This window comes from Sapajus apella, unplaced genomic scaffold, assembly GCF_009761245.1.
Source record: "Sapajus apella isolate SASKATOON/1434 unplaced genomic scaffold, GSC_monkey_1.0 scaffold12, whole genome shotgun sequence".
NCBI classification, from domain to species: Eukaryota; Metazoa; Chordata; class Mammalia; order Primates; family Cebidae; genus Sapajus; species Sapajus apella.
In genome coordinates, this window is record NW_022436952.1 from 32,504,540 (window position 1) to 32,514,268 (window position 9,729).

The 9,729-nt window shown below is 42.9% G+C and overlaps 1 protein-coding gene across 7 annotated transcripts in view; it reads right to left on the reverse strand.

Moving 5' to 3' along the window:
• AP2B1 (adaptor related protein complex 2 subunit beta 1) overlaps positions 1 to 9,729 on the reverse strand; it is a 139,498-nt gene that overhangs the window by 125,775 nt on the left and 3,994 nt on the right. For 2 of the 7 annotated variants that reach the window (XM_032280861.1, XM_032280855.1), the window contains exon 1: positions 7,604 to 7,718. The exons of 1 other annotated variant lie outside the window; for it this stretch is intronic. The gene's annotated coding sequence lies outside the window, so the exon portion shown is untranslated. Of the gene's footprint in view, positions 1 to 6,313; positions 6,430 to 7,324; positions 7,532 to 7,560; positions 7,740 to 9,729 lie in introns of those variants that run through there. 4 more of the 7 variants (XM_032280862.1, XM_032280856.1, XM_032280859.1 and 1 more) reach the window with 3 other exon arrangements.

Consider the following 9,729-nt stretch of genomic DNA (forward strand, 5'->3'; position numbering starts at 1 on the left):
TGTGGCCGGGCACGGTGGCTCACGCCTGTAATCCCAGCACTTTGGGAGGCCGAGGTGGGCAGATCACCTGAGGTTGGGAGTTCAAGACCAGCCTGACTAACATGGAGAAACCCTGTCTCTACTAAAAAAGAAAAGAATTTCTAAAAATGTATCTTCTTCCTTTACCACCACCATTGATGATTCAAGGAACACAGAGAAAATCAAGACTGTGACCGGGTGCAGTGGCTCATGCCTGTAATCCCAGCACTTTGGGAGGCCAAGGTGTATGGATCACAAGGTCAGGAGTTTGAGACCAGCCTGGCCAACATGGTGAAACCCGGTCTCTACTAAAAATACAAAAATTAGCTGCGCGTGATGGTGGATGGCTGTAATCCCAACTACTTGCGATGCTGAGGCAGGAGAATTGCTTGAACCGGGAGGTAGAGGTTGCAGTGAGCCGAGATCGCACCACTTCGCTCCAGCCTGGGTGACAGAGCTGTAATTCCTCAAGTCGATAATCTAAATCTAAAGGCCAAGTGTAATTGAGTAATAATATGAACCTATTATGGCTTTGTAATTTTACCAACAGTAGCTCCTCAAAGCTTTCGAAAGCTAAAGCTGGACCTTTTAAAAACCTATCTTCAATTACTTTCCATTCAGGAATATCTGGTAACTTCTTGCCTCAAGCTGGAATCACCTGAGGTTGGGAGTTCAAGAATAAGTTCAGCTCAAGCTGGAATCACTTCAAAGCATGTATTCTGAAGCAGTGTAAGGTTAAAAGAAAAAATAATGTTGCCAATCTACTCAAATACATGCAACTTTCAATAAAAAGAATCTCTTTCAGAAAAAAATTTCAATTAGTAGGACAATATTCTTTCACAACAAACATCTAGAGAGGCAAACCATGACTTACGTACGGAATTTTAAAAAATTTTTAGTTGTGTGGATATGTAGTAGGCGCATATAATTTATGGTGTGCATGAGATACTCTGATAACAGACAATGCACAATAATTACATTAGGGTAAATGGGGTATCCATCACCTCAAGCATTTATCCTTTATTTGTGTTATAAACAATTCATTTATATTCTCTTTATTTATTTATTTTTTTTTTTGAGATGGAGTTTCACTCATGTTACCCAGGCTGGAGTGCAATGGCACGATCTCGGCTCACCGCAACCTCCGCCTCCCGGGTTCAGGCAATTCTCCTGCCTCAACCTCCTGAGTAGCTGAGATTACAGGCACGCACCACCATGCCCAGCTAATTTTTGTAGTTTTAGTAGAGACGGGGTTTCACCGTGTTGACCAGGATGGTCTCAATCTCTTGACCTCGTGATCCACCCGCCTTGGCCTCCCAAAGTGCTGGGATTACAGGCTTGAGCCACCGCGCCCAGCCTATTCTCTTTATTTTTAAATGTACAGTAAATTATTGTTGACTGTAGCCACCTTTTTGTGCTATCAAATACTAGATCTTATTCACTGTATTGAGCTATATTTTTGAAAAATTTTTTTTTTTTTTGAGACGGAGTCTCCCTCTGTTGCCCGGGCTGGAGTGCAATGGCACGATCTTGGCTCACTGCAACCTCCACCTCCGGGGTTCAAGTGACTCTCCTGCCTCAGCCTCCTGAGTAGACGGAACTACAAGCGTGTGCCACCACACCCAGCTAATTTTTTGTACTTTTAGTAGAGATGGGGTTTCACTGTGTTAGTCAGGATAGCCTTGATCTCCTGACCTCATGATCCTCCCACCTCGGCCTCCCAAAGTGCTGGGATTACAGGCGTGAGCCACCGTGCTTCACCAGATTTTTTTTTTAATGTGGCTTTCTCACTTCCAACAATCCAGATTTAGCTAAGAGCATTCCCAAATAATGTCAGTTTATAGTTAAAAACAAGGCAAAAGACTGAGACATCTGTTCAGACACAAGAATCAAACTGGTGTTGAAACTTAAAACAATGGGGATCTCAGCCTCAACTTAAACTCTTCTATCCCAATTTCCAGGAGAATTAATCCAGATGACAAATGGCTCCACTAATAAAACAAAAATGGCACAGCCTGGTCATATTTTTATTAAATAATAAGACCACCTTTTCTGATTTGAGAAACTCTAAGACTTTGTCCAATGTACCTGACTTCTTTAAATGTATTAAAATTTGGGACTGGGCACAGTAGCTCACGCCTGTAATCCCAGCAGTTTGGGAGGCCAAGGCAAGCGGATCACTTGAGGTCAGGAGTTCAAGACCAGCCTGGCCAACATGGAGAAACGCTGTCTCTGCTAAAAATACAAAACTTAGCCAGGTGTGATGGCTTGTGTCTGTAATTCCAGCTATTCAGGAGGCTGAGGCAGAAGAATCACTTGGACCTGGGAGGCAGAAGCTGCAGTGAGCCAAGATCCCACCACTGTACTCCAGACTCGGCAACAAAGCAAAACTCCATCTCAAAAATAAATAAATAAATAAGAAATTGGGCTACGTGTGGTGGCTCATGCCTGCAATCCCAACACTTTGGGAAGCCAAGGCAGGCGAATTGCTCGAGCCCAGCAGTTTGAGACCAGGCTGGGCAACATGGTAAAACCCTGCTTCTACTAAAAATACAAGAATTAGCCAGGCGTGGTGGCATGCACCTGTAGTCCCAACTACTTGGGAGGCTGAAGTGGGAGGATCGCTTGAGCCTAGGAGGTCAAGGCTACAGTGAACTATGATCTCACCACTGCACTCTAGCCTCAATGACAGAGTGAGACATTGTATCAAGGGGAATATTTATTTATTTAAATAATATTCCTCTGTACTCAAAAATGAGTATCTTCTTTCTTATCACCATCACTAATAACACTTATTACCAATTTCAGGACAAGACATCCTGGCATCTGCTCATTATTATCAGGTCACTATGACATAATATATTTGGTAAACAATAGTAAATATGAATCTGGGAGAACAGACCTAAGCACCAAACAAATCAATGTAATTAAAGAAAAGGAAGCGAGATAAACATTAAAATAATTTAAAACGTCTGGTTCAATCTGATCTCTAAAATGTGCTACTTGTACAGTTTAATGGAAATTAGACTCATTTGCTATCTTTCCAATAAGCTAATTGCTATTTATAGTCTTGATCCTAATAGTTCTTTAGATTGTACCAGAATTTTGCAGAATTATCTTGTTAAAACAAGTGAGCTAGGACTCACAAATATCATTACAGAATATAGAAATTTCTCCTTTACTGTTTGTTATAATTAAAAATAATCTGGAACAGAGGCTTGTCTTATTCAATGTTTTTACAATGCCTTTCTAGCAAAAATGCAAAGAATGTTATCATCATTTAATCCATTCATAATGTAAACTAAATGTGAAGTGGGCAAATGAAGAAAGAAATCCTTCACATAAAAGGCGTGGAATAAATCTGAAGTTATGAATTTACATATACCAACAGAAAAACCAGTATACAGAAATGATTACTTGAGCCTCAAAGAAGAGCTATAGCTCAAATCCATTACAATCTGTCTAGGATGTTTACTATGCCATTCTAAGTCCTTTAAAACTTGTTTAAGATTTGAAAACCTCCTTAGAATTCTTCACCCAATTTATTTGAAAAAGCTCATATACGCACACACATTAAATTTTTTTGGCTAGGCGAGATGGTTCACGCCTGTAATCCCAACACTTTGGGAGGCTGAGGTAGGCAGATCACTTGAGCTCAAGAGTTTGAACTCATGTTGCTTGGGCAACATGGTGAAACCCCATCTCTAATAAAAATATAAAAATTAGCTGGGCATGGTGGCACATGCCGGTAGTCCCAGCTGGGACTCACTGCAATGTCTGCCTCCCGGGCCTAGGAGTGATCCTCCCACCACAGCCCCCCGAATAGGTGGGACTACATGTTGGGATTACAGCCATGAGCCATCAAGCCCAGCTGATTAAATTCTTTTTTCCCCCCAGACGAAGTCTCACTGTGGCCCAGGCTCCAGTGCAGTGGCTCAATCTGGGCTCACTGTAACCTCTGCCTCCTCAGGTTCAGGCAATTCTCCTGCCTCAGTCTTCAGAGTAGCTGGGACTACAGGCACCCACCACCATACCAGGGTAATTATTTTTAGTAGAGATGGGGTTTTGCCTTGTTACCCGGGCTGGTCTGCAACTCCTGACATCAAGTGATCCACCGCCTTGGCCTCCCTAAGTGCTGAGATTACAGGCATAAGTAAATTATTAACAGGAATTTTCACTACATTCTATTAAACAATAAATTAACCTAAGTCTTAAGTCATGCCTTTATCAGTAGCTCACATATTTCATTATCTCCCCTAACAATTTCAATGTCAAGGAATAGATTACTGTCCTGTTCACTGTGAGCATTAAGTGTTCTTAACTAGAAAATAATGCACCCACCCATAAAATTTCAAGGAAGTGAGAAAGGTCAAGTATCTTTAGAAGCTCATAACATAGGTTCTAAATTAAGAGTCCCTGCTCTAAAGAGAAGGGATATCACTCTTGTAACCAACACTATTGTAAACAATAGTAACAAAATATTCCCTATACATATTGGCAGAGAAACATGGTACCAAGTGGGTTCTTGCCTTAAACCAAAAGAAACTCCAAGAAAAGAGCCAGGTGTGGTGGCTCACGCATATAATCCCAGTACTTTGGGTGGCCAAGGTGGGCAGATCACAAGATCAAGACACCGAGACCAACCTGGCCAACATGGTGAAACCCCGTCTCTACCAAAAATACAAAAATTAGCTCGGTATGGTGGCCTGCGCCTGTAGTCCCAGCTACTCAGGAGGCTGAGGTAGCAGAATCACTTGAACCTGGGAGGCGGAGGTTGCAGTAAGCTGAAATCATACCACTGCACTCCAGCCTGGCGACAGAGCAAGACTCTATTTCAAAAAAGAAAAAAAAGAAACTCCAAGAAAAATAAAAAGTCTAAATAAAAACAAATCAGAAGATGTGATTGCTGCACAACACTGTCAATGTACTAAATGTCACTGAACTGTTCACCTTAATGTGGTTAATTTTACGGTATGTGAATTTCACCTCAAAAAAAAAAATCACATATATATAAGTTTATCTCATTAAATATATAGAACGAGATACACTTAATCTTATGCTAGATATGGACATAGCCAGAGTTTCCAAAATATAGGATAGCAAAAACTGATGTCTGCATTAGAAGTTACAGAAAAAGTATACAAAATAGAGCTCGAGAAAAAAAAAAAGCAAGTATTTGCTGAAGTGCCTCAAAAATCAAATTGCTTCTACGGGGGGAAAAATGTTCCTTCAGGAAAGACAGAGAAATAAGCAAAGCCATGATGGAATTTGAACTCACACTACCTTTCTACCAGATCAAACCAGACAAGTCACTGGCTGTTCTGGGGATTTATGGTATGGCCTAAGGACATTGTTAAACCAACAAAGCTGTCAGAGTCAAAGCACATAATCACTCTCACTTGCCCTGACCAGAGTGTGATGTCACTGCATTTCGGAAAAGGCCTCCCTTCGCAGGATTATATATCCAGGTTTAACATAACCTAGTTTCTACCAAATATAGATTGTGAAAGTCCCTCCTCTCCTGTACCTACCTCCAGTTTCCCAAAAGAGAGCAGCAAAATTAGATTAATACCTTGGGTAGAATAAGGTCAGAAAAAAATTAATACGGTCTTAATTCAAATGGCTCTTTGGGAAGCTAAATTAGTTTGTAAAGTCACTAAACCTTTCTATTCACAAAGTTGGGCTTTACACAGTTCAGTGCTCATAGTGAAAAACTAGCCAAAGTTAACCAAACTGTAAGGCAGAAATGTCATTCCAGTAATCTTTTATTATGAAAGGTGTCAAATTCATTTTGAATCAAATATTCAGTAATGATGCAGACAACAGCACCATCAAGTATTATTTTGCTCATAAGAAATTATGAGACACAAAAGCTAAAATCACCTGTTATTTCTATTTAAACAGACTACAAAGTAGCTTCTTAATATTATACAGAAGGAAAGAAGTTCAAAAGTTTTACATCTAATTCTTAACCGAAATAACATCAAACTCTGGAAAACTTACGGCTGTAAGGAAATAAAGGACAAGAGAAAGGAGAACGTGTCCTATTTAATATATTCCTTGCTCAGCTTGGTTCAAACCTGTGCCTAAAAAGCTAATATTTCAAAATATGTATCTTTTAAGGAAAGAAAGAATGAAAGAACTGGACTTCCTTGAGTCTCTTAATCCATAGTCACAATATTAGATTTATATTGATTTTACCACCCAGCGTTTAGTGAGGCTGTTTGCATTACACATCATCCTTTCTGCTTCCTTCAACGTTTCAACGGCTAAGATACTTGCAAACAGTTCTCACCTTACCCGGGCGCTTAGTCATCTCTGGAATGTGTTACACGTTTTCTTATAGAGCTGCACCGCCTTCATCTAAGAGTTTCTATTACTTTGTAAGCTTATCCTGAGGCTAAGCAATTGAAGTATACAAGGACGGTAATTAATAATTTAAATTGATTCTCATTGAGACCACCTTTCTTAGTCATTGTGCCTTTATCAGCTTAATGCTCTTTCTCTTAAACCACAATGGTTATGATAAGTTTTCAAACACTTTTCTTTTCAAAAGTGAAGTTTGGCTGCGTGAGCTGGCTCACGCCTGTAATCACAGCACTTTGGGAGGCCGAGTCAGAAGGATCGGGAGAATCGCTTGAACCCAGGAATTCGAGACCAGACTGGGCAACACAGTAAGACCCTGTCTCTAAAAATACAAAAATAAAAGTCAAAAGTTTAATGAAGCATCTGCGTGAATTCAATAAAAGCCTGTCCTCCCATCCAACCCCTCCAATAGAAGACTACTCTGAAAACAAGCAGCATGAACACATTATTTGGATTCAAATGATAAGGAAAGAACAGAAAGTTCTAGTTTCTTTACTTCCAGCTTAATCTACAGCCTTTCCCGAACCAGACCATTCCTGCAGAGCCCCCCCAAAAAAATTCTGGGTTAAGACGGGTTAAGATTTACCCCCATTTGCTTCCCCGTCTCACATCGAGTAAATTCTGGAGGTTACTCCTTCCTTCCTCCAAGGGTCACAGTGAATGCCTCTTCTTTCCCCAGGTGGTCAAGATTCTAGTGATTTGCACCTCCATTATGGAGCAGGGAAGAGACAACGTTCGCCCATCAATGAGCAAAACCTTTGAGGGAATCCCTTTTCCTTTGCTTGCTGGACACGTTCCAGCCTCTCAGTGAACGACGCCGAGCGGGGAGGAAGGAAAGTTCCCCCCCACGGCCTCCAGGCTCTATCGGCCACACCCCTGGCCTCCCGCCCTCCTAAACCCCGAATTCCTAAACACATCTTCCCCTCATGTCTCCAACTACCTGCTGCCACACACGAGGATTCCCTCACCGCACCACAGCCACCATGGTGGAGACCCTTTCTCCAACCCTTTTCCTAACAACGGTCACACCCGACGGTTCCCTGTATCCTCAACGGTCACGCTCTTAGGGTTTCCTCGCTTCCGCCGGTCTCCGATCCCAGCCTGGGGTTCCCCTTCTCTCTGTCCCCCACCCTGTCAATTAGAGACACACCCCAAATGCAGCCGCCCTGAACTCACCGGAGGCGGAGGCGAAGGCGAGGGCGGGGGTGGCGGCTGCAGCCGGAGAGCACAGCCCGAGTGGTGGTGTAATGGTTTCCTGCCCGTCACGATTCTTTTCTAGGTCTAAGTCACTGCGCAAAACCCACTTTGCCAGGGACAAAGATGGTGGGCAGGAAGCTCTGACGTCAGATAACTTCGCCGCGTAACGTCATCGGGGTGCGCGGTAGTTCTACAAAGGCGGGGGATCGCTGCCGCCTTCCAGACCCAAAGATTTCCCTTGGTCCCTGCAAAGCTGGCCCACCTGGGCCTCAGAGGATAAGCTGCTACTCCAAAGGGATTTATTTACAAAGCTGACAGTGGATTTGTTTCCTCGCACAGAAATTCTCTGAAAAACGTAAACATAGAGATGATGAAATATCGGCCGGGCGCGGCGGCTCACGCCTGTAATCCCAGCACTTTGGGAGGCCGAGGTGGGCAGATTACCTGAGGTCAGGAGTTCGAGACCAGCCTGGCCAACATGGTGAAACCCCCGTCTTTGGGCCGAGTGTGGTGGCGCATGCCTGTAATCTCAGCTACTCGGGAGGCTGAGGCAGGAGAATTGCTTGAACCCGGCTGAGTCGGAGGTTGCAGTGAGCCAAGATTGCGCCATTGCACTCCAGCCTGGGCAACAGAGCGAGACTTTGTCTCAAAAAAAAAAAAAAGAAAGAAAGAGAGATAATAAAATATCTTGTTCCTTTCTGAAAAAAACAAAAACAAAACCCCCTCGGCTAATTTTCCTGCCCGGCTCAAGAGTGGACAATGGTGATACAGCCTAGGCCTATATGTGAGCAGTGGAGCTATAGGATAGTGGTGCACCGAAAAGAGGTTTGAGGAGGCATTGGATGTGAGTTTGAATCCCTACCCTGAACGTGACTGGGAAGGTTAGTCTCCTCAACCTTCTTATCTGTGAAATGAAGACAATGATACTCTCTCGGGCATGTGAAGCTTAAAGCAGATAAATTAGGTAAAGTGCCTAGCATATAACAGATGTGCTTACACAAAAGTAAGTTTCTTTTGGAAACTAAGACCTAGACCTAGATTCCCGGACCTGGAACTGGAGAACAAGACTGATGAGGTTAAATGAAACTAGCTGTCCCTAAAGTTAATTTCAGGATGTGAGGAAGGATGGAGAGCAAAGTGATGATTTATTTTTCTTACATTTGCCCATCAACTCTGTGAGTCAAAAAGTGTCTAAGCATTTTAAAATTTCATTCTTAATAAAGTGATCAGAAGTACATTAAAATTTTGTATAACATATTCATGTATTATTTCCTCTGTTTTTTTTTTTTTTTTTTTTTTTTGAGACGGAGTTTCACTCATGTTACCCAGGCTGGAGTGCAATGGCGCGATCTCGGCTCACTGCAACCTCCGCCTCCTGGGTTCAGGCAGTTCTCCTGCCTCAGCCTCCTGAGTAGCTGGGATTACAGGCACGCACCACCATGCCCAGCTAATTTTTTGTATTTTTAGTAGGGACGGGGTTTCACCATGTTGACCAGGATGGTCTCGATCTCTTGACCTCGTGATCCACCCGCCTCGGCCTCCCAAAGTGCTGGGATTACAGGCTTGAGCCACCGCGCCCGGCCTCCTCTGTTATTAAAATAGGGAAAATTAAGTTGGAAAGCCAGGTATAAAGTGAGAGAATGTGAACATTTATGGTAAATCTAATAGCTGCAAAATGTTATAGAAGAGATAGAAAATTCATAAAACGTTAAGTATAAAATTGATGCAAAACAATATATTATACAGTATGACTATATATGTATAGAAAAAAAAGGCTAGGATAGGTCAGGTGTGGTGCCTCACACCTGTAATCCTGGCACTTTGGGAGGCCAAGGGGGGCAGATCACCTGAGCTCAAGAATTTGAGAGCAGCCTGGCCAATATGGTGAAACTCTGTCTCTACTTAAAAACAAAATTTAGCCGGGCGCGGTGGCTCACGCCTGTAATCCCAGCACTTTGGGAGGCCGAGGCGGGTGGATCATGAGGTCAAGAGATCGAGACCATCCTGGTCAACATGGTGAAACCCCGTCTCTACTAAAACTACAAAAAATTAGCTGGGCATGGTGGCACGTGCCTGTAATCCCAGCTACTCAGGAGGCTGAGGCAGGAGAATTGCCTGAACCCAGGAGGCGGAGGTTGCGGTGAGCCG